Source organism: Manis javanica, chromosome 2 (assembly GCF_040802235.1).
Source record: "Manis javanica isolate MJ-LG chromosome 2, MJ_LKY, whole genome shotgun sequence".
In the NCBI taxonomy this organism is placed as follows: Eukaryota; Metazoa; Chordata; class Mammalia; order Pholidota; family Manidae; genus Manis; species Manis javanica.
Window position 1 is genome coordinate 183838544 of NC_133157.1, and position 24194 is coordinate 183862737.

General features: G+C 34.8%; 1 protein-coding gene across 15 annotated transcripts in view; it reads left to right on the top strand.

Moving 5' to 3' along the window:
• VPS13B (vacuolar protein sorting 13 homolog B) overlaps positions 1–24194 on the top strand; it is an 861603-nt gene that overhangs the window by 205855 nt on the left and 631554 nt on the right. The window contains exon 18 of one of the 15 annotated variants that reach the window (XR_012128335.1): positions 5881–5978. The exons of the other annotated variants lie outside the window; for them this stretch is intronic. The gene's annotated coding sequence lies outside the window, so the exon portion shown is untranslated. The remainder of the gene's footprint in view (positions 1–5880; positions 5979–24194) is intronic. 15 annotated transcript variants of the gene reach the window in all.

The following is a 24194-nucleotide window of genomic DNA, read 5'->3' on the forward strand; positions in this document are numbered from 1 at the left end:
TTACTCCCTAACTACATACACAAAAGTAAACTTGAAATGTATCAAAGACCTGAATGTAAGACATGAAACCATAAAACTCTTAGAAGAAAACATAGGCAAAATCTTTTGAATGTAAGCATGAGCAAATTTTTCCTGGACACATCTCCTTAGGTAAGGGAAACAAAATCTAAAATGAACAAGTGGGACTACATCAAACTAAAAAACAAAGGACACCATCAGCAGAACAAAAAGGCAGCCTACAGTATGGGAAGATATATTAGTAAACAATTACCCAATAAGGAGTTAATATCCAAAATATATAAAGAACTCATATGCCTCAACATCAAAAAAAAAATACAGATGGCCAACAGACACATGAAGAGATGTTCCCTATTGCTAATCATCAGAGAAGTGCCAATCAAAACCATGAGACACCACCTCAGAACAGTCAGAATGGTCACTATTATTCAAAGGACAAGAAGTAACAAGTGTTGGTGAGGATGTGGAGAAATGGGAACCCTCCTACACTGTTGGTGGCAGTGTCACTTGGTGCGGCCACTGTGGAAAGCACTGTACTGTTTCCTAAAAAACTAAAAATAGAAATACCATTTGACCCAGTAATTCCACTTTTAGGATTTTACCCATAGAAAATTAAATCCCTGATCCATGTGTACCCCTATGTTTCTTGCAGCACTTTTTACAAAAGCCAAATTATGGAAGTAACCTAAGTGTCCATCAACATATGAATGGATAAAGAAGAAGTGGTGTATATATATATAGATATATATATATATACATACATACATACAAGTGAATATTATTCAGCCATAAAAAAAATAATTGTGCCATTTGCAACAACATGGATTGATCTAGAGGGTTTCATGCTCAGTGAAATAAGCCAGGTGGAGAAAGACAAAAACCATGAAATTTCACTTAATTGTGGAATATAAGTACAAAGCAAAACAGAGTGAGCAAAACAGCATTACAGTAGACTCATAGACATTAAGAAGGGACTGGTATTTACCATGGGAATAGGGTTGGGGTGGGTGGGTGGGAAGGGTGAGTGGGATAAAGGGGTACAAAAATTCTTAATCATAGATAGGTTGGTCATAGGAATAGTAGTGCAGCATGGAGAATATAGTTAATGATTCTGTAACACCGTCCTTTGTTGACAGATAGTAGCTGTATTAGTTGGGGTGAGGATTTAATAATATGGGTAACTGTTGAACCATGTGTTGTATACTTCAAACTAATATAAGATTGCATATCAATTAAAAAATGTAAACTAGTACAGCAAAGAAATATAAGTCCACAAGTCCCAGATTAGCCCAGTCAGAATCTTTTTCTAGAAATGTTGAACTTGGAACCAAAGAAAATGAGTTTAATTTTTTCTAGTGCTGAGCAAAGACATAAGATTTAGGAATTGGAAGTTACCATTGTTTGTTTCCTACCTTGGTGAGAAATCAGATCTGCAGAGAATTAAACTGATCTAAAAAGACAGGGAAACAAATTTTCTGGAGTCATTTGAGATCTCAGTTACCAGTTGTTTTGAGGCTTTGTGTTTTCCTTATCACTGGGCTGTCAACCGTTCTTGGTATTCTATAAGCCAATTAATCACATCCTTTTGTTCAAAGTTGTTGGAGTTGATTTTTGTTTTTGACCTATATGAGTTCTAACAAATACCTATCACTGTGTTATGCCAGATATAATTATTGCTGGTTTGGCATCTTCATCTGAGATATATTAATTGGTATTTCACCATGACCTACTTCTACTTATTTATAGTGATGTCATGGAGGAAAGAATGAAAAATATATACTCATTACCTGTTACACCTAAATAGATTAGAGTTGTTATTCAGATAAAAGAAGTGTAAAACATTAAAATGTGTTTTGGATTAAAATAATAAAACTAGAAAGCAGATTTGATTGGAACAAAAAGACATATTATGGTATTTTATTGTACATATAGTGAATATAAACCCATAGCTTAAATACACATCAGTACATTGGTGAAACAGCTCACATCATTTTGGACTGATTCCAAATAAAACTCAGGAGGAAATGAGAGACTCTTCTTAATTTTATTCTTTATTAATAAGGATTATGAGCAACATTTCTGATTACACATGAGAAAATATTTAAAAAAATACTTAACAGGTTTCAAATAAACTATTTTGACCATGAACAGTCTATATTCACAACTGGAAAAAGAAGAACAAATGAGACCCAAAGTCAGCAGTAGGAGGGATATAATAAAGATTAGAGAAGAAATAAATAAAATTGAGAAGAATAAAGCAATAGAAAAAAAATCAATGAAAGCAAGAGCTGGGTTTTTGAGAAAAATAAACAAAATAGATAAGCTCCTAGCCAGAATTATCAAGAAAAACAGAGTCTACACACATAAACAAAATCAGAAATGAAAAAGGAAAAGTCACTATGGACAAAACAGAAATATGAAGAATTATTAGAGAATACTGTGAAAAATTATAAGCTAACAAACTGAATAACCTAGGAGAAATGGACAACTCTCTAGAAAAATACAACTTTCCAAGGCTGACACGGGAAGTAACAGAAAATCTGAACAGACCAATTACCAACAATGAAATTGAACTGGTAATCAAAAAACTAACTAAAAAAACAAAACCTCTGGACCATATGGCTTCACTGCTGAATTTTATCAAACATTTAATGAAGACCTAATACCCATCATCAAAGTTTTCCAAAAAGTAGAAGAGGAGGGAATACCTTTAAACTCATTCTATGAGACCAGCATCACTCTAATATGAAAACCAGGCAAAGACCCCACCAAAAAACAAAATTACAGACCAATATCCCTGATGAATTTAGATGTATAAACACTCAACAAAATATTAGCAAACCGAATTAAAAAATACATCAAAAGTAAACTTGAACTGGATCAGAGATCCAAATGTGTCATGAAACCATAAAACTCTTAGAAGAAAATATAGGCAAAAATCTCGAATATAAACATCAGCAACTTTTTCCTGAACACATCTCTTCGGGCAAGGGAACCAAAAGCAAAAATGAACAAGTGAGACTACATCAAGCTAAAAAGTTTCTGTACAGCAAAGGACACTACCAGCAGAACAAAAAGGCATCCCAGGGTATGGAACAATATATTTGTAAATGTAAACAACATATCTGACAAGGGTTTAACATCCAAAATATATAAAGAACTCACATGCCTCAACAACCAAAAAGCAAATAACTCAATTAAAAAATGGTGGAGCATATGGACAGTTCTCCACAGAAGAAATTCAGATGGCCAATGGGCATCTGAAAAGATGCTCCACATCATTAATTATCAGAGAAATGCAAATTAAAACCACAATAAGATACCACCTCACATCAGTTAGGATGGCCAACATCAAAAAGACTAGGAACAACAAATGCTGGAGAGGATGTGGAGAAAGGGGTACCTTCCTATAGTGTAAATGGCAATGTAAATTAGTTCAACCATTGTGCAAAACAGTATGGAGGTTCCTCAAAAAACTAAAAATAGAAAGACCATTTGACCTAGGAATTTACCCAAAGAAAACAAGATAATACCTGATTCAAAAAGACATATGCATCCCTATGTTTATTGCAGCACTATTTACAGTAGCCAAGATATGGAAGCAACCTAAGTGTCCATCAGCAGATGAATGGATGAAGAAGAATTGGTACATATATACAATGGAATACTATTCAGTCATAAGAAAGAAACAAATCCTACCATTTGCAGCAACATGAATGGAGCCAGAGGGTATTATGCTCAGTGAAAAAAGTCAGGCAGAGAAAGACAAATACCAGATGATTTCCGTTATTTGTGGGGTATAATAATGAATCAAAACTTAATGTGCAAAACAGCAGAGGACTCACAGCCTCCAAGAAGGGGCTAGCGGTTACCAAAGGAGAAGGGTGGGGGAGGGTTGGTGGGGAAGGAGGGAGACAGGATTGAGGGGTATTATAATTAGTACACATGGTGTTGGGTGGGATCATGGGGAAGACAGTGTAGCTCAGAGAAGACAAGTAGTGACTCTGTGTCATCTTACTACACTGATGGACAGTGACTTCATTGGGGTATGGATGGGTTGATAATATGGGTGAGTGTAGTAACCACATTGTTTTTCATGTGAAATCTTCATAAGAGTATATATATCAGCGATGCCTTAATAATAATAATAATAAAGATATTTTCCTAAGCTAAAAAGAAAACAAAAACAATAAAACAAATAAGCTATTTGAAAAGAAAGCAAATTTAGAAAATTCTTGAGTAAGAAAAATATAGTTTTCTGAAGCCAGAGAGAGGCTTTAGTGACTGTTCTCTAAAGCATTGTCTTTGAGACTTATTCTGTTACACTGAAAACAAAACATATATCCAAATGACTTGCTTTTCTGAGAAATTTTTTTGGTCACTACTTTCCAGTTCATAGACACTGCCATGTACACAGGTAAAAACCTCTAAAATTTTATTTATAGTCAATTTACCATATACGCAAGGAAATTGGCATCTTTGTTTTAAATACTTCTTTTAAAGAGTGCCAGTGAGAAAACGTAATATAATTTTGTGTTTTATGCAGAGCAATGCCTTGGGTTAGACTTTAAAGATTTGTTGGAATCCAGTGCTACTCATCTTCCCTACAGTTCTCTGAATGCTATTTATATCTTTCATATTTCTTTTAGCTCACTCCCTTAAATAATAAAAAAATCTGGCGTCATTGGGACAGTTCAGAACGGTGACTCGTGGGCCCTAAGTGTAGCTGTAAATAAGGCATATGAAAAATACTTTGATCAGTGAAACATTGGTAGTTAGCTTATTACTGCTTTGAAGCATAGTTCTTGGTATCTGTTAATTCATGTTAGCATAGTCCATAACCTTATGGTTTAAATCCCACTTCCATTCAACCTCCTCTTCCCCATTGCCATATGCCAGTTGTGGTATCTGAGGCATGTTGCTTAGATTCTTGAAGTTTCAATTTCTTTGTTGTGAAATATGCATAATAATACATTTTTTGTTATTGTGATAAATCACATTCATCACAGTACCTGGCTTGATGTCTTGTGGCTACTATTATTACAATGTAATAATCTATTATTACTAATAATAAAATGTCTAATATTTCATGATTTTATAAAAGGTAAGGTCACAGCATTTTCTAATTCTATAAAGGAAGAAATGTGCAAAGGGGAGGAGGATTATAGTTTGATGGAAAGAAGAACCAGTGGGATTTTTAAATCCCTGATATTAGAATGGAACAGGCTGACAGTTATTCATGGAATGACTGTGCATTATTTGTTTTTCTAATATTCTTTCCCTACAGAAAGCATTGTGTTTTTGTCTTGTAATATTTAGCAATGTAGTTACTATAGGATATCAGTCATTTAAATTGCTCCATTTCCTTTGAGTGGATTTTTAATTTTTTTCTGAGGCTCATAGTTATTAATATTATGGAAAAAGTTGGCCCTTATATATAGTTACTAGGTGTTCACTGCTGGGGCAATATCACTGTATCACTGTTGGCATTGGAGATGACTTTAAGTAGTATGTTGGAAACTTTGTTTTTAATTATAAAAATTACTTATTTTACTGTGTTTTAGGAAAAAATATATGTTATACCCATGATTTCTTTGGATAATAGTGGAATAAGAGTATGCTCATGAAATAAATTTATCATGAAGTAAAAGTAAAAAATTGTGGTAAAGTTAGAGAAAAATATTAACCATAGTGTTAATTAATTATTTGGTGCTCACTATGTGATAGGTACTCTTCTAAGTGCTTGATATCTATTGAATCATTTAATGCTCCCACCATTTTTGAGAGGAAGGTACTATTATTCTCCTTATTGTGCAAATGAGAAACTGAAGCATAGATTAACTGTCTTGCCTTTGTTTATAGATATAGTAAATGGCAGAGCTGGAATATTGATCTTTGTTCTCTGACAGCATCGAAGCTTTTAGCCACTGTGTAACACTGCTGTTTCTTTACTTCATCAAGTAAGTAATAGTACCAAAGGTACTTGGATAGGGTAGTAATAATAACTTTGGTACACAAGTGCATAATGTTTGTGAAAAGTACAGTAGATAGTAATTCTAATCTATAAAAATATATTTTCATATATTCCATATATAGAATTAAATATAGATACAGTTAAGGTATGTGTCATGTTATTCTCAGTGTTAAATGAAGCATTATTATTTTATCATGTCTTTATTATAATGAAATAGTGCTTTATTTAAAAAAATGAAATGTATTGTGAGGTATAGTGTTTTTTCACCAGTTCTACACCTGTTTCTGTGAAAAGGAAGTGTTCATATAACTAGAGAAAGTTAGTTTTTTAAGTCATTCACAACTGTACTCCAAACTGTTTGATATTTTAGTTTCAGGATTTAACTTCCTAAGAAAAGTCATGTGACATCAGCAGCGAGGTGCAATGAGAGCTCTCTTAGGAATACTCTTAATAGAAAGGAAGATTTTTGGGTCTGTGAGGTTGTGTGGGCTTGAATGTGATTTTTATTTGATATATGAGCTGTGACATAACTATTGCATGACTGAGATGTACTTGTAAGTGCCGTACTATGCAGATGGGTTTTTTCTGAAACAAAGCCAGAAACAGAATCTTGAATGTGTTCATTTAGTGGGGAAAGAATACTTCATAGAAACATATGGAAACACTTCTAAGTTTTTTCATTAAATGAGCCTTTTACTTTCTAAGCATTTTTATGATTGTTCAAGTTAATATGTCATTTGCTCATATTTTCCAAGTTTAGTGAAATATGAAAGTCTTAATGGAACTGTGATGTTTTGAAACAACCAGATCATTTTTATGAATACACATTTGAGAATTAGATGATCATTAAAAAATTAGGGTTGAATTTTGGGTTTATTTTTCTTTAAATTTTTAATCACAAGACTATCCATCTCTGAGTAATTATTTTAACATTATGATGGGATTTGGTAAGGAGATATTTAGAGTGGTTATTCTCTTTCTACTCATTTTTAAACTGTAAAAGCATAGGACAAACTAAAGGAAATCATAAAAGGAAAAAAAGGCACAAGTATAATATGACTTTTTAAAATTTTCCATGTTCCCTTCTAACCCATGTCATTATGTATAAGGTTTTATATGGTTCTATTTATTATGTATATACCAGTTTATGTTTTTCTTTTATAACATTACAGTAAATATTTTTTTCCTTCTTGGTGGTCACATTCTTTTGTCTCTCCCATTGTGAAAAGCATACAAAGAAAATTTCCTTATATTCTAAGTCCCTTTCAGCCTCTCATTTATCTTCCTCTTTTCCTTCACAGAGAAATAACTTAGAATGATGTATAGTTGCTTTTCCACTTAGCTTCGATGCTGAATCCAGTATTAATTTTGTAGTTTCTGTCTTCTTTGACTACATATTTGACGCACATAGAGCTCTCTTCTTGATTTGTGGTTTCTTTTCCTTTGTCTTTTATCCTTGACCTTGGAAGTACTTGGACTCATCTCTTTCTCCTATGTGGCTTCAACTACCACCCTTACACCAATAATGCTTCATTCATTTCTCTAGCAGAACTTTTTCCTGAGACTGATAAATTCATTTGGATGTGCCAAGGTATCTAAAACTCACTGTATTCGAAATGAAACTTAACTCATTGTCTATCATACCTAATGGTATCACCATTCACCCATCGTTTTATACAAAACACCTAAGAGTCATGTGTTCTGTCAGTTCTTTCTCTTAAATCTTCCTGATTTCTGTGTTACAATGTCTTTATTTCCAGCTGGGATTGTTGTAGGATCTTCTTAGTGATCTCACAGTCCTATCTTGCTCTTTCCCGTTTTTTTTCTTTTCTCAATTCTATTCTAATTCTGTTCTCCTTTGCAGTTTCAGTGATCTTTATGACATGCAGTTCTGATTATGTCCTTTAGTCGTTTCCTATTTGTCTTCAAGATAAAATTCGAGCTTCTTTGCATGTAAGTACAAGGTCATTTTATGATTTCAGATTCATCTCTGGAAACTTTCTTCAAGTCCTTTCCTTTATGTGTTTTGAACTAAGAGTCTCTCATACCTCCTTGCTGTTGTGCATGAGTTTGGATCTTTTGGAACTCCTTTCCTGCTCTCGTATCTATTTCCTCCTCTTTTCTGCTTAACTACTTCTTTCCTTAAAGACTTAACTGAAGCTTTATTTTGTGGTTTGAGTTAGGTGTGCTCCTTTTATATTCCCAGAGTATGCTAACATACCAGATATGTAGTATATGCCTCAAAAAAGTTTTTTAATTGAATTATTAAACATTATTCCATTGAATTAATTTTAACACTTGGAATTTAGGTGACTGATAGTTGTTTATTAGATAAAGCATTTTTCATCTCCTGCATCTTAATATTTTTACAAGTTATTTCCCTATGAAAATATACCAAGAAATATTTAATCCAAGATAGGGACACTTTTTATCATTCTTGGACATCATTGTTTGGGTACTGATTCTTAAAATAATCTTGCCCAAAAATGTAGTTATAGAATAGGTAGAGTAATTTTCAGACTATTGGTGCTGGTAACATTTTTTCTGTCTAGAAATTTTTTATCCATCCAAAAAATTGATCTTGGGATGTTCATTAATTATTGCATTTAGTAAAACATATGTGGGCACCTTGTATGCCACTCTTTGTGCCAGAGAACACAAATATAGTAAGACTCTTCTCTGTGATTCCTTTCTTGGTTAATTGCAAAGTAGGTTTACTAAAAACTTTGAATAGTAATATATATCATATAACTCATAGAGGTTTATTCCACCAATTAGAGCTGCCTATTAATATGAAGACAAATCAATGTTCAATTTAACCTATTAATGCCAAAAGTTTTAACACATTTTGTTTATATTTGAGAGTGGCTTAATTACTTGAAATCTTGCCTTTTTCCCATATTATTGTATTTTTGCTTTTAGCCCTTATGTTGGAGGAAGATTGTTTCACATAGGATCTGATTTTAATGAGTTATAAAAATGAAGTGTTTTTTGTTAGAAAATATAATGAATAGATTGCTGAGTGAAATTCAGTTTTTTAAAAACTTGAACTATCAGTATTTGTAATATACTTACCTGTTTATTTCTTTAACTGGTATATTTCATATTTCAGTATTAAAATGTAAGTGGATGGTTATAATATTTCTTTGTACATCAAATCCACACAAGAACTCTTTGTACTGTTGGCGGTACTGTAACACAGTTCCTTGCTACAGTAAGTAAATACATTACCTCAACTCTTAATCAGCCTACTATTGCCACTGATGACCCAATGCTTAAGCTGTAACACTATGCTGCTGACCCAGACTCTAGGGGCTTATTTTATTTTATTTTATTTTTTGATGCATTGCTGTAGGCAATTTTAAGGGTGTGGAACCAAGCCATGTTCTCCCTTGGACTCATTTCCACTTTTATTTCCTATGGGAGGTTTAGCCGTCCTTTAAAATACCAGGATGTTTAAATTGTTCACCTAGTCTGTGATTGCTGGGTGGAGGAGTGATGATGCCTGCCTGTTTTAACACAGTGAATTAAAAAAAAAAAATTAGTATGGCTTAACCATCGGTGTTAAACAATTCTCAAAATTAAAAATTTTAAATTTGTAAAATGCCTTTCAGATAGACACTTTTATTCTTTTGTGTGTGTGTGTGTTTTTCATGGTTTAGTTTTATTTTATGCTTCTATGCTAGGAATGTTTGGCCTGATTTTGTCCCAGGAGGGCGTAACTGAGAACTGACAGGTTATATGAAGTTGAAAAGAAATTTAATGAGTTGTAAAAACCAGTGTTTCATTTTTCTTTGGTAACTAATACATTATTTGTAAGGAAGTGTCTGAAGAAGTTCAAAATGAATAGGCCTCTAAGTTGCCTAGTAGCTCTCAATTTTAACATTAATAACTGCCTCTTAAAAACAAAATGAAGTTCATTCACTAAGAAGAATAAAGTTATTTTGTTATAAGAATATGTTAGTGTTTGGGCCTTGAATATGCTGACCATAGTTACTCAGGCTTGTTAAATTATGTAAAAATAATTGGCTTTTTAAAAGGTTTTTAAAAATTTTTTAGTTCATTTCCCTTCTTCATCAGGAAATTTATAGAATATCTTCCCTGAACCAGGTACATAATAAGGCTTTGGGGTTATTAACGAGAGGCAGGCACACAGTGAAGCATCTCTATCCTTAATAGGGAAAGGAACATAAGCACAGAATTACATGGTAGGTACTGCTAGATGTTCAAAAGGCAGCCACGTAAAAGAGCAGTTGCTTGTATAGGGGAGGTAACATTTGAAATAAGACATATGTAAATAAAGTAACAATCTGCTAAGTGCCATGTGGGTAGGAGGTGGGGGAGTGTGGGTGTGTCTGTTGTTTTCTGTATGAATGTTAGTGGGAAGTGTGAGTGGTGCTAGCTATTTCATCAGATGCTTATAGAATCTGTATAGAATGAATGCTTTGTGCACTGTTAAATATGACCATGGCAATGAAAAGTACAGCATAGGGAATATAAGGAAAAAAATGGCCATTTTAATTTGTAGGCATGAGTGATTTTTAAAAATGGAAACAGTGTTGCTTGGGTTCTCCAGGAAGTAGACACTGAGATGGGGAGTTATGACTACAAATGATTTCCTGGGGAGTAACACCTGTGGAAAGAAAAGAATGGGAGCAGGATTGGTCAAGAGCAGTTGTCGCATTGTAAAGTCAACTTGACAAAGTCATTGCCAACCCAACAGAGACCTTTGGATAAAGGTTGGAGGGGTCTTGCACGTGGTGGAAATGACTAGGCCTTTCAACCATCGTTTTTTCGGTGTTTGCTGTGAACTTCCTTGAGAGGAGTATGTCTTGACTGGAAAGCTAAGGGAAGCTCTGTAAAGAGGCTAACAGCTGAAGAGTGTCAGCAGATCACACTTGTTATAGCGGGGCAGTGTATCCTTTGTTGAAAGATGATCTATAAAGAGCATATTTATCTGTCTGTCAGAAGAAACCAGGGTGGAGTGGGCCTTGGGGTGATAATCATTCATTCATTTGGTCAGTCAATAAATATTGGATATTTACTATGTGCTAGGAATAGTGCTGGGCATGGGTGATGTTAGCAAAGCAGATATATCCCTGTTCTCATGTAGGGCAAGGTTCTGAAGAATATTCCAAGCAAAAGGAACATTGGGTATAAAACCCCTGTTACGGGCAACAGCTTGGCAAAAAGTAGACAAAGGTCTCTTAAATTGGATAGTCCTGGCAGAGGGAGAGAAAGAGAGAGGGAGAGAGGGAGAAAGGTAGGGGAGCAGTAGAGTGAGGGAGGGAGGGAATAAATGATGCAGGAGAGTTTGGTGGGAGCTGCTACAGCATTGCAAGCCACAGTGAGGACTTTGAGTTTTCTAATTGCAGTGGGGGATCATTGGAGGATTTCAACCAGAGGAGTGATACAGTTTGACTTAATGGTTTGAAAGTTTATTCCTGCTTCCCAGTTTCCACATTTAACTGTCATAATGCAGATATGTCTTGCTTTCTAATTTATACTATGTAGTCACTTGGAGAATTTTTACTTTGCTGGCAGTGGTATAACATTTACAGAAAAGATAACATACATCAGTAATTCCATTAGCAGTTTGTTTTACTCATTTTCCATATTTCTGAGGTAACTCTTTAATCAATCAATTCTTTCATTTTTAAGCATTCATTACTCAATTATAAGAGACATGCTAATTCAAATTTTTAGTTGACTGTATGTAGAATTTGTTCTTTTTTTTTTTGCCTGTTCTCAACTTTGAGAATAGCAAACTGTAGGAATTCATTTAGGTATTTGAAACTCTTCAGGAGAATGTGTTGAGTTTTTAAAGTTTCACTAGTCCTTCACTGGATCCTCATATAGCTCTCGGGTGTAGTATGGGACAAAATCTAAAGATTCAAGGTTTATTGCTTATGGCAGAGACCTATATATACATTGTTGACTTTCCAGAACTGCTCTTATTTTTCTTGGGATCAGAAATTTGCCCTTCTACCATAGGAATTTTTAGGACTCTACTTTCACCCCATATATTAACGTGTCCAATGAGAATGATTTTAGTTATCTGTGACTTATTTAAGGATTGTATTATTTACTGACAATTAAGTTTCAGTTTTGAGAAGTATCTTCTCAGAGCTAAAGTTTGAACCTTGGCCCCACCATTTATTAACCCTGTGACTCAAGCAAGTCTCTTTACCTCTTTGAGACTTACTTTCCCTCTCTGTAGAATGGGGAAGACCAGCAGTACTTATTTTATAGGCCTATAGAGAGAAAGAAGTAAAATAAATATAGAATGCCTGGTCTATAAGGAATATAGAGTACCATGACTGTTCTATAAATGAAACCTATTGCTCTTTTTTACTGCTACTTAAATGTGATTATTGCTTTATTAGGGTTGTATGGAAGTACAGATTCAGTTTGGGTATTCATCTAAAATCTGCTCTTTGGCTTTAGCTTTGGCTTCAGCCTTTGAAAGATTGAATAGCAGAATAGCCATTTCAGTGGCATTTCTGACATCCTTAAATTTGTGTGTACAAATGCTTACCATCACATCCAATAACTTAAAATGGCATCAGTTTAATAAATGATGCATGCCAATTGGATTTATTATTGTCTCAATTTTCACTTTTAATTACAGGTAACTATTCTATGTGTAACCAAGAATGATAATTTTCTCATTGGTTTTATATGTTAAAATTCTATTGTAGTTGGAGTATAAAAGTATATTATGAGAGTAAAATACTACAAGTACCAGTGGTTGTAAAAATTGTTCATTTTATGTACAAAAGTATTATTTCAAAAGTTCAATAATTAGGTAAAAAAGTATTGATACTTACCATGAATATTACTAGACTATGTTATTTAGATATTATGAAGGTCTTTATAATTTTTCTAGGTTAAAAATGTTCTTAAACCTTTAAAAATAACATTAATAGAACTTGGATTATGTCATTTATAGAATCTGTAGAATTTTTTAATGTACTTGCATTAATAAAAGTTTGAAGTTGTATTCATTTTCTAGTTATTTAACTTTATTTTAGCAACAAGTCTGTCAAGTTAAGTTCCTATTTGGGAATTCTTCACATCTTATAAGGTTGAATGAAAGGCATAAATCAAAGTGTTTGAGGAGGGATAACTCAAAATGATGTCCAATAATTTCTAAGAGAATCCTTGATTCAAATTATAATAATGAAAAAATATAGAAAGTATGAAAAAGAGAAAGTGTTAGAGAAAAATGAGGTATCTAGAGCACATCTTATTTTCTCAGTGAGAGTTACAGGCTTTTAACAAGAATACAACCATTACTATGGAGATTTTAAATTACTATTATTCTAGAGGAAGGAAAGCTTAATATAATAACTGATACAAACATCAGCATCAACAATGTTAGCCAAAAAAAATGTTGATCCCCATCTACTTCAGTTGGAATTGAACATTTATGTAGTGCAAATGTGTGTAGACTAGAGACTATAGAAAGGTGACAAATGGGAAATTGTGTACTGTTCTGTCACAGCAAAGGTCAGCTCTTAAGGTGCTTCATCAAAATTTTTAATGGTCATTTTTAAATTAGAATTTATATTTACTCTTATATTCTAGACATTCATTGTATGATTATGATATTTGGCTTTGGCCCTAGCTGAGCACTATGCTATATTTTAATAGGAAAGCAGTGAAATCTTTTTTTTCCTTCTATGTGTCTAACATATTTATCAGTTTATTGAAAGTATACAGAATATCGGGTAATTTTAGAAGAAGGTACTGTTAACACCAAAATCTTAGATTTTCATTCTAAACTTTTTCAGAGGCTTGTTTCTATTTTAATTAATTCAGTAAATTGCATATTACATACAGAATTTGAAGGACTGCTTGGTAGTGTTAACATGTATAATCAGAATCATTGCCAAATGTTTCTCTTAACTAAGATGCATTACATTAAATTAATAATAAAAAAGAAACCAAAGTACCTTCCAACATAATGTATATACAAAGAATACTGCCATGAAAATACTACTGTTTCTCTGTAATTTCATTTTCCCCTTGGGTTAATGCATACAGTATTCACTCTCAGTTCTTTCATAAGATAGAATTATTAAAACCCTTACTGTGAAACATGGTGATCTATAAATAAAGCAAAATTTTGCTTTTTTGTCTTTGCTGCACCAGCACACTGGTAACCACTTCTTGATTCCATTACCAATAGATGAAACAGAATAGTGTGTACTATAGGTGTGGGACAAAGATCTTAAAGTTTAAAAGCATTTGTGTGGTATCCAAATATACATATATGGACACATTTTAACAGTATTAGAACCAGTTTAATTTAATTAGCTGTGGTTTAATATGGTGTGCATCTTCCTCATGGTAAACCATAGTGGCATTTACTGTCTGATGCTTCAAAGCACTACTTGTTTCTTTGTTCACTTTCATTAGCAAAATGTCATAGAGACATATCTAAGGTCTGGAAAAAAGTCCTCATGGATTTTGCTTTAATGATCAATCTAATATAGAGTTCATTTGTTAATATCAATTCAGTGGGCTTTCTAAAATCTGTTTTTGATTTACTGTTTAGTATGAAACTATAATTATGTTACCTGTTTGCTGAAGCAGAGAGCAGATGAAATAGATTTGTTTCTAGCTATAGTCAGTAATGATTATCATGACCTATTACATTCACCCTATAAAATAGCCTATATTGCTAAAAGAAGGCAAGTGGAGGATGGAGAAAAAAGATGGCATTTTTTTTGATATATATGAAATATTCTGGAAATTCTTAATACCATTTCCTGATGTTGTGTCAACTGTCATAGACATAGAGCAGTTACAAAAATTCCAGTTCTATAACCATATTTTAAGTTTTAGAGTATATAAAGTATCAGCATTTTTTTCCTGCAGATGTTTAGCTTTGCTTTTACAGATTTATTTTGGATTACTTGATAAAAACTTCACAGATTGCTATGAAAATAGAGGATTATAATTCTAACATTATGTCACCGTCATATTTCAATATGTTGCCAATGCAAGGGTAACGATTGAGCCTGTTGTGAAAATGGGGGAAAATGACTAGGATAATATTTTAGCAAACAGGAAAACAGGTCATGAAACTGTATTGTCAGTGAGAAATGGGAAGTGAATAAATATTTAATAGTCCTGATTAAAACAGTGTAATGTGTATCTTTGGACAATAGAGAACACTATAGAGATACGGGCTTAATTTAGGAAGTATGGTATTTCTGTAACCTTACTATAATACGCAGTTTTGGTTGATCTTTTTTTTAACTTCGAAATGGCTGAACCCCTTACAGAACTCTTAAAGGTAACCATTTCTTCAGCTTCAGCTCATACCTGTGTCACGCCCATCCTTGAATAATTTCTACTTCTACTGAGCTTCTAGAATAGCTCCTGTAGACATCGTCTCTCTTTCCTCGGGTTCATGGCTCGTGCCTTTCCATTGCAAGAGTACTCCAGTTCACTTTACTCTCACTCCTTTTTCTGGCTTCTTATCTTTTCATCTCATTTCTTTAGATCAGGCTAGGTGCTCCTTTCTATATAATTTAAAAGTGCTCTATACTTTTAACATAGTATTTATCACATTTCACTGTAATTCCTTATTTAATTAGCATTTCTCTAAATTAGTTTAAGATTTTGTAGGAAAAGACAATGTCTTTGGGTTAGTAAGCAGAAAATAAGTATGTTATGAATGAATGGATTTTGGTTTTAATATTTACCAGTTTTTAAATATAGGAAACATTTATTAAATACTTAAATATTACCTCTTAGTTCAGTCTGGTGGGCTCTTCTGGTGGGAGAATAACTTTCTTTTAATATTGGTTATTCTTTGATTATATATTGCTTATAAAAGATACAAAGCTTAGGCATTTACTTGTTTTATTTTTAATTCTATAAATTAAAGTAACCATGAGGCAAGATTAGGTGAAAAGATGGTGGCTTGTACTGAAATTTGGAGGGTGAGTGAATCCGGACCTGGTAGCTGGTTAAAAAAATAGATTAAATTTTGGTAGGAAGTTTTTCTCCTGTGTATTCTGGCACTAGTTTATAGAATAGAAAAGAAGCCAAAGGATATTAGCCTATAATAAAGATTATATTGGGAAAAATGAAAATTTCATAAGAAATTAATTTCAAATTAAAAATCTAAAAAAAAAATCTGAAATGTGAGAATGCTTCATATTACTATTGGCAGTTATTGACCAGTTTATTTTACTTCACTTCATAGTAAACTAAAGAGTTAAAACAGTTAGCTTTAAGTACTAAGAGATTAACTGGGTAATAAAGAATAAATAGCATCAGATACAAAATATATATCCTATGATGTCATTTTGCTGTTCTGTAGTGATTTATTTAGTCTAGTGAATAACATTATGTTTTAGATACGTTTGTCCTTTGGTTAAACTTGTCTTTAGGATTTTACAAAACCTCTCTTCCCTTCAAAAGATTCTTCTCAGCGAGGAAGATATTTGACTTAGCCAAATAACACAGAGAAATATCTCAAACTTTCATCTGCATGAAAATCACCTGGACATGGTGCTAAAGTGTACGTTTTCAGGCCCATCCTATTTTGTAGAAGAGGCCTTTGCATTTGACTTCTGGTAAACATCCAGGCAATTCTGATACTAGTGTTTGATCCTTATTCTTCTGACTATGTAAGTGGCAGGGCTGACACATACTATATAAATCTGAAGTTCTTTTGAACAGTTATAGCCATTCTTTCATGAATTTTGAATTCTCTTAAGTACATTAGATGGGATATTATTATTTGAATTCATGAAGCTTACTAGGTGGATTGATAAAACCATCCTGTGGGTACCTAACTTTGCAGAATAAATTACTACAACCGTTTTTTCTTATAGTCTGTGGAAAAATAAAAATGAACAATATTACATAAATGTCTGCAATGTCCAATAATCTGAAGAATAATAGTTTTCTACTGTACAGGTTACTTTGGTATTTCTGGCATTACACTAATGCCATATCCTGATAACAATTATGTTTTAATAGTCTCTGTGATAAACTGTCTGTTTTTTTTTTTTTTTTGAGAGGGAATCTCTCATATTTACTGATCAAATGGTTGTTAACAACAATAAAATTCACTATAGGGGGGTCAATGCTCAATGTACAATCATTAATCCATCTCAAGCCTAACTCTCATCAGTCTCCAATCTTCTGAAGCATAACGAACAAGTTCTTACATGGTGAACAAATTCTTACATAGTGAATAAATTCTTACATGGTGAACAGTACAAGGGCATTCATCACAGAAACTTTCGGTTTTGATCACGCATTATGAAGTATAAACAATCAGGTCAAATATGAATATTCGTTTGATTTTTATACTTGATTTATATGTTGATCCCACATTTCTCCCTTTATTATTATTATTATTTTTATTTTTAATAAAATGCTGAAGTGGTAGGTAGATGCAAGATAAAGGTAGAAAACATAGTTTAGTGTTGTAAGAGAGCAATTGGAGATGATCAGGTGTGTGCCTGTAGACTATGTGTTAATCCAAGCTAGACAAGGGCAATAAATCATCCACGGATGCAGAAGATTTCTTTCAAAGCATGGGGGATGAGGTTCTGAGCGTCACCTCTGTTGATCCCCAATTTCTCACCTGATGGCCCCCCTGCAACTGTGCCTGTCTTAGGTTGTTCCTCCCTTGAGGAATCTTACCCGTCTCTGGCTAACCAGTCATCTTCCAGGGCTATACAGGGAAATGTAAAGTTGGTAAGTGAGAGAGAAGCCATATTGTTTGAAAAGGTTAGCTTTTTACTTCTTTGCAGATTTATGCCCTGTGGCTTCTATGCCCAGCACTTGTCTCGAGGTATCTTTACCACCTGGAGGAATTATGATACTCGGTAACTTCGATATGAGGCACGAATTCTACTTAAGGGTTGTAATTAGGAAGGAAGAAGAAAAGCTATAGAGGTAGCGTATGAAAGAAAACATGGGAGGATTGATTATTTCTTTGACATATCTTCTTGTAGAGTACCTTAAGTATGTATAGGTTTCAAACTACTAACTAATTTGCACACACATATTAACATAATAGGAATACGGTGACATAAACCAAGCAAATCTATAATTACCATCCATCTCCAGTGAATCCAAGAAAACCAGGCACCCTAGGCATTTGTGAAAATTTGTCTATGATATGATGGATATTGTCCAACTGTACTTGAACAGTCTGAGAAAAATCAGACAAATTAAAGCAGCCCATTTCTGGGGTCTGTTCACCTCCCATATGTTCTTTTAACCGTAGATAGTCTATAGTCATAAGATTTTGGAGTGCTACAACTTGCACCCCTCCCAACTCCTGGTTGAGTTCCAACAGTACAGATCCGGTCAAATTCGTTGTCTCACTGTATGCACATGCCAGCCTAGACATCTCCCTCCTCATTCCAATGGCAAGTCCAGGAAACGGTGGGATGGCTGAAGCCACAGCTGCAGCATCGCCCAGATCCCTGTGGAGGCTTTTTGATGATCATCCCCCGGCACAAGTCCTCCAGAGAGTGCTGATGCCAGAAGCTCCTCCTCATATCATATCTTAGTTCATTTTCTGGGTATCCAAGCTAGGCCTTGATCTTCTGCATAGAAACAAACAGACCCTTTGCCCACACTTTGACATGCCCTCTATACCACTGTGCAGAACTTATTGGAGGTCAGCACACAGGAACCGCTTTTTTTTTTTTTTAATAAGAGAAAGGAATATTGTCAGAAAAGAGTACCTCCATAGCTGAACATCTGACACCATTTAAGTGTTCAACATTAAGGATATTTAAAGCATGCGTTGATCTTTGATTTACCAATAGTTTTATCCTATCAAGGAGTAATCCCCCTTTTCTTTCTTTCTTTCTTTTTTTTTTTTAATCTTTAATCTACACTTACATGAAGAGTACTATGTTTACTATGCTCTCCCCTGTATCAGGTCCCCCCTAACAACCACATTACGGTTACTGTCCATCAGTTTAGCAAAATGTTTTAGAATCCCTACTTGTCCTCTCTGTGTTGTGCAGCCCACCCTCCCCTTTCTCCCTCCCTCCCCAGGCATGCTAATCTTAATACCCCCCTTCTTCCCCCCCCCCCCTTATCCCTCCCTGCCCACCCATCCTCCTCAGTTCCTTTCCCTTTGGTACCTGTTAGTCCATTTTTGGGTTCTGTAATTCCGCTGGTGTTTTGTTCCTTCAGTTTTTCCTTTGTTCTTATACTCCTCAGATGAGTGAAATCATTTGGTATTTCTTTTTCTCTGCTTGGCTTATTTCACTGAGCATAATATTCTCCAGCTCCATCCATGTTCCTGCAATGGTTGGATTTTTCCACTTCTTATGGCTGAGTAGTATTCCATTGTGTATATGCACCACCTCTTCTTTATCCATTCATCTACCGATGGACATTTAGGTTGCTTCCAATTCTTGGCTATTGTAAATAGTGCTGTGATAAACATAGGGGTGCATCTGTCTTTCTCAAACTTGATTGCTGTGTTCTTAGGGTAAATTCCTAGGAGTGGAATTCCTGGGTCGAATGGTAGGTCTGTTTTGAGCATTTTGATGAACCTCCAAACTGCTTTCCACAGTGGTTGAACTAATTTACATTCCCACCAGCAGTGTAGGAGGGTTCCCCTTTCTCCACAGCCTCGCCAACATTTGTTGTTGTTTGTCTTTTGGATGGCAGCTATTCTTACTGGTGTGAGGTGATACCTCATTGTAGTTTTAATTTGCATTTCTCTGATAATTAGTGATGTGGAGCATCTTTTCATGTGTCTCTTGGCCATCTGTATTTCTTTTTTAGAGAACTGTCTGTTCAGTTCCTCTGCCCATTTTTTAATTGGGTTATTTGTTTTTTGTTTGTTGAGGCGTGTGAGCTCTTTATATATTCTGGACGTCAAGCCTTTATCGGATCTGTTATTTTCAAATATATTCTCCCATACTGTAGGGTTCCTTTTTGTTCTATTGATGGTGTCTTTCGCTGTACAGAAGCTTTTCAGCTTAATGTAGTCCCATTTGCTCATTTTTGCTGTTGTTTTCCTTGCCCGGGTAGATATGTTCAAGAAGAGGTCACTCATGTTTATGTTTAAGAGGTTTTTGCCTATGTTTTTTTCCAAGAGTTTAATGGTTTCATGACTTACATTCAGGTCTTTGATCTGTTTTGAGTTTACTTTTGTATATGGGGTTAGACAACGGTCCAGTTTCATTCTCCTACATGTAGCTGTCCAGTTTTGCCAGCACCATCTGTTGAAGAGACTGTCATTTTGCCATTGTATGTCCATGGCTTCTTTATCAAATATTAATTGACCATATATGTTTGGGTTAATGTCTGGAGTCTCTAATCTGTTCCACTGGTCTGTGTGTCTGTTCTTGTGCCAGTACCAAATTGTCTTGGTTACTATGGCTTTGTAGTAGAGCTTGAAGTTGGGGAGTGAGATCCCCCCTACTTTATTCTTCTTTCTGCGGATTGCTTTGGCTATTCGGGGTCTTTGGTGTTTCCATATGAATTTTTGAATTATTTGTTCCAATTCATTGAAGAATGTTGCTGGTAATTTGAGAGGTATTGCATCAAATCTGTATATTGCTTTGGGCAGGATGGCCATTTTGACGATATTAATTCTTCCTAGCCATGAGCATGGGATGAGTTTCCCTTTATTAGTGTCCCCTTTAATTTCTCTTAAGAGTGACTTATAGTTTTCAGAGTATAAGTCTTTCACTTGTTTGGTTAGGTTTATTCCTAGGTATTTTATTCTTTTTGATGCAATGGTGAATGGAATTGTTTTCCTGATTTCTCTTTCTATTGGTTCATTGTTAGTGTATACGAAAGCTAGAGATTTCTGTGTGTTAATTTTGTATCCTGCAACTTTGCTGTATTCCGATATCAGTTCTAGTAGTTTTGGAGTGGAGTCTTTAGGGTTTTTTATGTACAGTATCATATCATCTGCAAATAGTGACAGTTTAACTTTTTCTTTACCAATGTGGATTCCTTGTATTTCTTTGTTTTGTCTGATTGCCATGGCTAGGACCTCCAGTACTATGTTAAATAACAGTGGGGAGAGTGGGCATCCCTGTCTAGTTCCCGATCTCAGAGGAAATGCTTTCAGCTTCTCGCTGTTCAGTATAATGCTGGCTGTGGGTTTATCATATATGGCCTTTATTATGTTGAGGTACTTGCCCTCTATTCCCATTTTGCTGAGAGTTTTTATCATGAATGGATGTTGAATTTTGTCAAATGCTTTTTCAGCATCTATCGAGATGATCAAGGGGGTTTTGTCTTTCTTTTTGTTGATGTGGTGGATGATGTTGATGGATTTTCGAATTTTGTGCCATCCTTGCATCCCTGGGATGAATCCCACTTGGTCATGGTGTATGATCCTTTTGATATACTGTTGAATTCTGTTTGCTAATATTTTATTGAGTATTTTTGCATCTACATTCATCAGGGATATTGGTCTGTAATTTTCTTTTTTGGTGGGGTCTTTTCCTGGTTTTGGTATTAGGGTGATGTTGGCTTCATAGAATGAGTTTGGGAGTTTTCCCTCTTCTTCTATTTTTTGGAACACTTTAAGGAGAATGGGTATTATGTCTTCTCTGTGTGTCTAATAAAATTCCGAGGTAAATCCGTCCGGCCCCGGGGTTTTGTTCTTGGGTAGTTTTTTGATTACCGTTTCAATTTCTTTGCTCTTAATTGGTTTGTTTAACTTTTGTGTTTCTTCCTTGGTCAGTCTTGGGAGGTTGTATTTTTCTAGGAAGTTGTCCATTTCTTGTAGTTTTTCCAGCTTGTTGGCATATAGGTTTTCATAGTAGTCTTTAATAATTCTTTGTATTTCTGTGGAGTGTGTCATGATTTTTCCATTCTCATTTCTGATTCTGTTGATTTGTGTTGATTCTCTTTTTCTCTTAATAAGTTTGTCTAGAGGCTTATCTATTTTGTTTATTTTCTCAAAGAACCAGCTCTTGGTTTCGTTGATTTTTGCTATTGTTTTATTCTTCTCAATTTTGTTTATTTCTTCTCTGATCTTTATTATGTCCCTCCTTCTGCTGACTTTAGGCCTCATTTGTTCTTCTTTTCCAGTTTTGATAATTGTGATGTTAGACTATTCATTTGGGATTGTTCTTCCTTCTTCAAGTGTGCCTGGATTGCTATATACTTTCCTCTTAAGACTGCTTTCACTGTGGCCCACAGAAGTTGGGGCTTAGTGTTGTTGTTGTCATTTGGTTCTATATATTCCTTGATCTCTATTTTGATTCGTTCATTGAACCACTGATTATTTAGTAGCATGTTGTTAAGCCTCCATGTGTTTGTGAGCCTTTTTGTTTTCTTTGTAGAATTTATTTCTAGTTTTATACCTTTGTGGTCTGAAAAATTGGTTGGTAGAATTTCAATATTTTGGAATTTACTGAGGCTGTTTTTGTGAGCTAGTATGTGGTCTATTCTGGAGAATTTTCCATGTGCACTTGAGAAGAATATTTATCCTGTTGCTTTTGGATGCAGAGTTTTATAGATGTCTATTAGGTCCATCTGTTCTAGTGTGTTGTTCAGTGCCTGTGTGTCCTTACTTATTTTCTGCCCGGTTGATCTATCCTTTGGGGTGAGTGGTGTGTTGAAGTCTCCTAAAATGAATGCATTGCAGTGTATTTCCCTCTTTAGTTGTGTAAGTATTTGCTTCACATACGCTGCTGCTCCTGTATTGGGTGCATATATATTTAGAATGGTTATATCCTCTTGTTGGACTGAGCCCTGTATCATTATGTACTATCCTTCTTTATGTTTTGTTACTTTCTTTGTTTTGAAGTCTATTTTGTCTGATATTAGTACTGCAACCCCTGCTTTGTTCTCACTGTTTTTTGCCTGAAATATGTTTTTCCATCCCTTGGCTTTTAGTCTATGCTTGTCTTTCGGTTTAAGGTGAGTTTCTTGTAAGCAGCATATAGATGGGTCTTGCTTTTTTATCCATTCTATTACTCTGTGTCTTTTGATTGGTGATTTAAGTCCATTTACATTTAGGGTGACTATTGAGAGATATGTACTTATTGCCATTGCAGGCTTTAGATTCGTGGTTACCAAAGGTTCAAGGTTAGCTTCTTTAGTATCTTACTGCCTAACTTAGCTTGCTTATTGAGCTGTTATATACACTGTCTGGAGATTCTTTTCTTCTCTCCCTTCTTATTCCTCCTCCTCCATTCTTCATGTTGTGTGTTTTGTTCTGTGCTCTTTTTAGGAGTGCTCCCATCTAGAGCAGTCCCTGTAGGATGCCCTGTAGAGGTGGTTTGTGGGAAGCAAATTCCCTCAGCTTTTTCTTGTCTGGGAATTGTTTAATCCCGCCATCATATTTAAATTATAGTTGTGCTGTATACAGTATCCTTGGTTCAAGGCCCTTCTGTTTCATTGCATTAAGTATATCATGCCATTCTCTTCTGGCCTGTAGGGTTTCTGTCGAGAAGTCTGATGTTAGCCTGATGGGTTTTCCTTTATAGGTGACCTTTTTCTCTCTAGCTGCCTTTAAAACTCTTTCCTTGTCCTTGATCCTTGCCATTTTAATTACTATGCATCTTGGTGTTGTCCTCTTTGGATCCTTTCTGTTCGGGGTTCTGTGTAATTCCGTGGTGTGTTCGATTATTTCCTCCCCCAGTTTGGGGAAGTTTTCAGCAATTATTTCTTCAAAGGGACTTTCTATCCCTTTTCGTGTTTCTTCTTCTTCTGGTACCCCTATAATACGAATATTATTCCTTTTGGCTTGGTCACCTAGTTCTCTTAGTGTTGTTTCATTCCTGGAGATCCTTTTATCTCTCTCTATGTCATCTTGTATACGTTCCTGTTCTCTGGCTTCTATTCCTTCAGTGGCCTCTTACATCTTATCCATTCTGCTTATAAATCCTTCCAGGGATTGTTTCACTTCTGTGATCTCCTTCCTGACATCTGTGATCTCCCTCCGGATTTCATCCCATTGCTCTTGCATTTTTCTCTGCATCTCATCCCATTGCTCTTGCATTTTTCTCTGCATCTCTCAGCATGTTCATGATTTTTATTTTGAATTCTTTTTCAGGAGGACTGGTTAGGTCTGTCTCCTTCTCAGGTGTTGTCTCTGTGATCTTTGTCTGCCTGTAGTTTTGTCTTTTCATGGTGATAGAGATAGTTTGCAGAGCTGGTACAAGTGACCGCTGGAAGAGCTTCCCTTCTAGTTGGTTTGTGGCCTTCCTCTCTTGGGAGA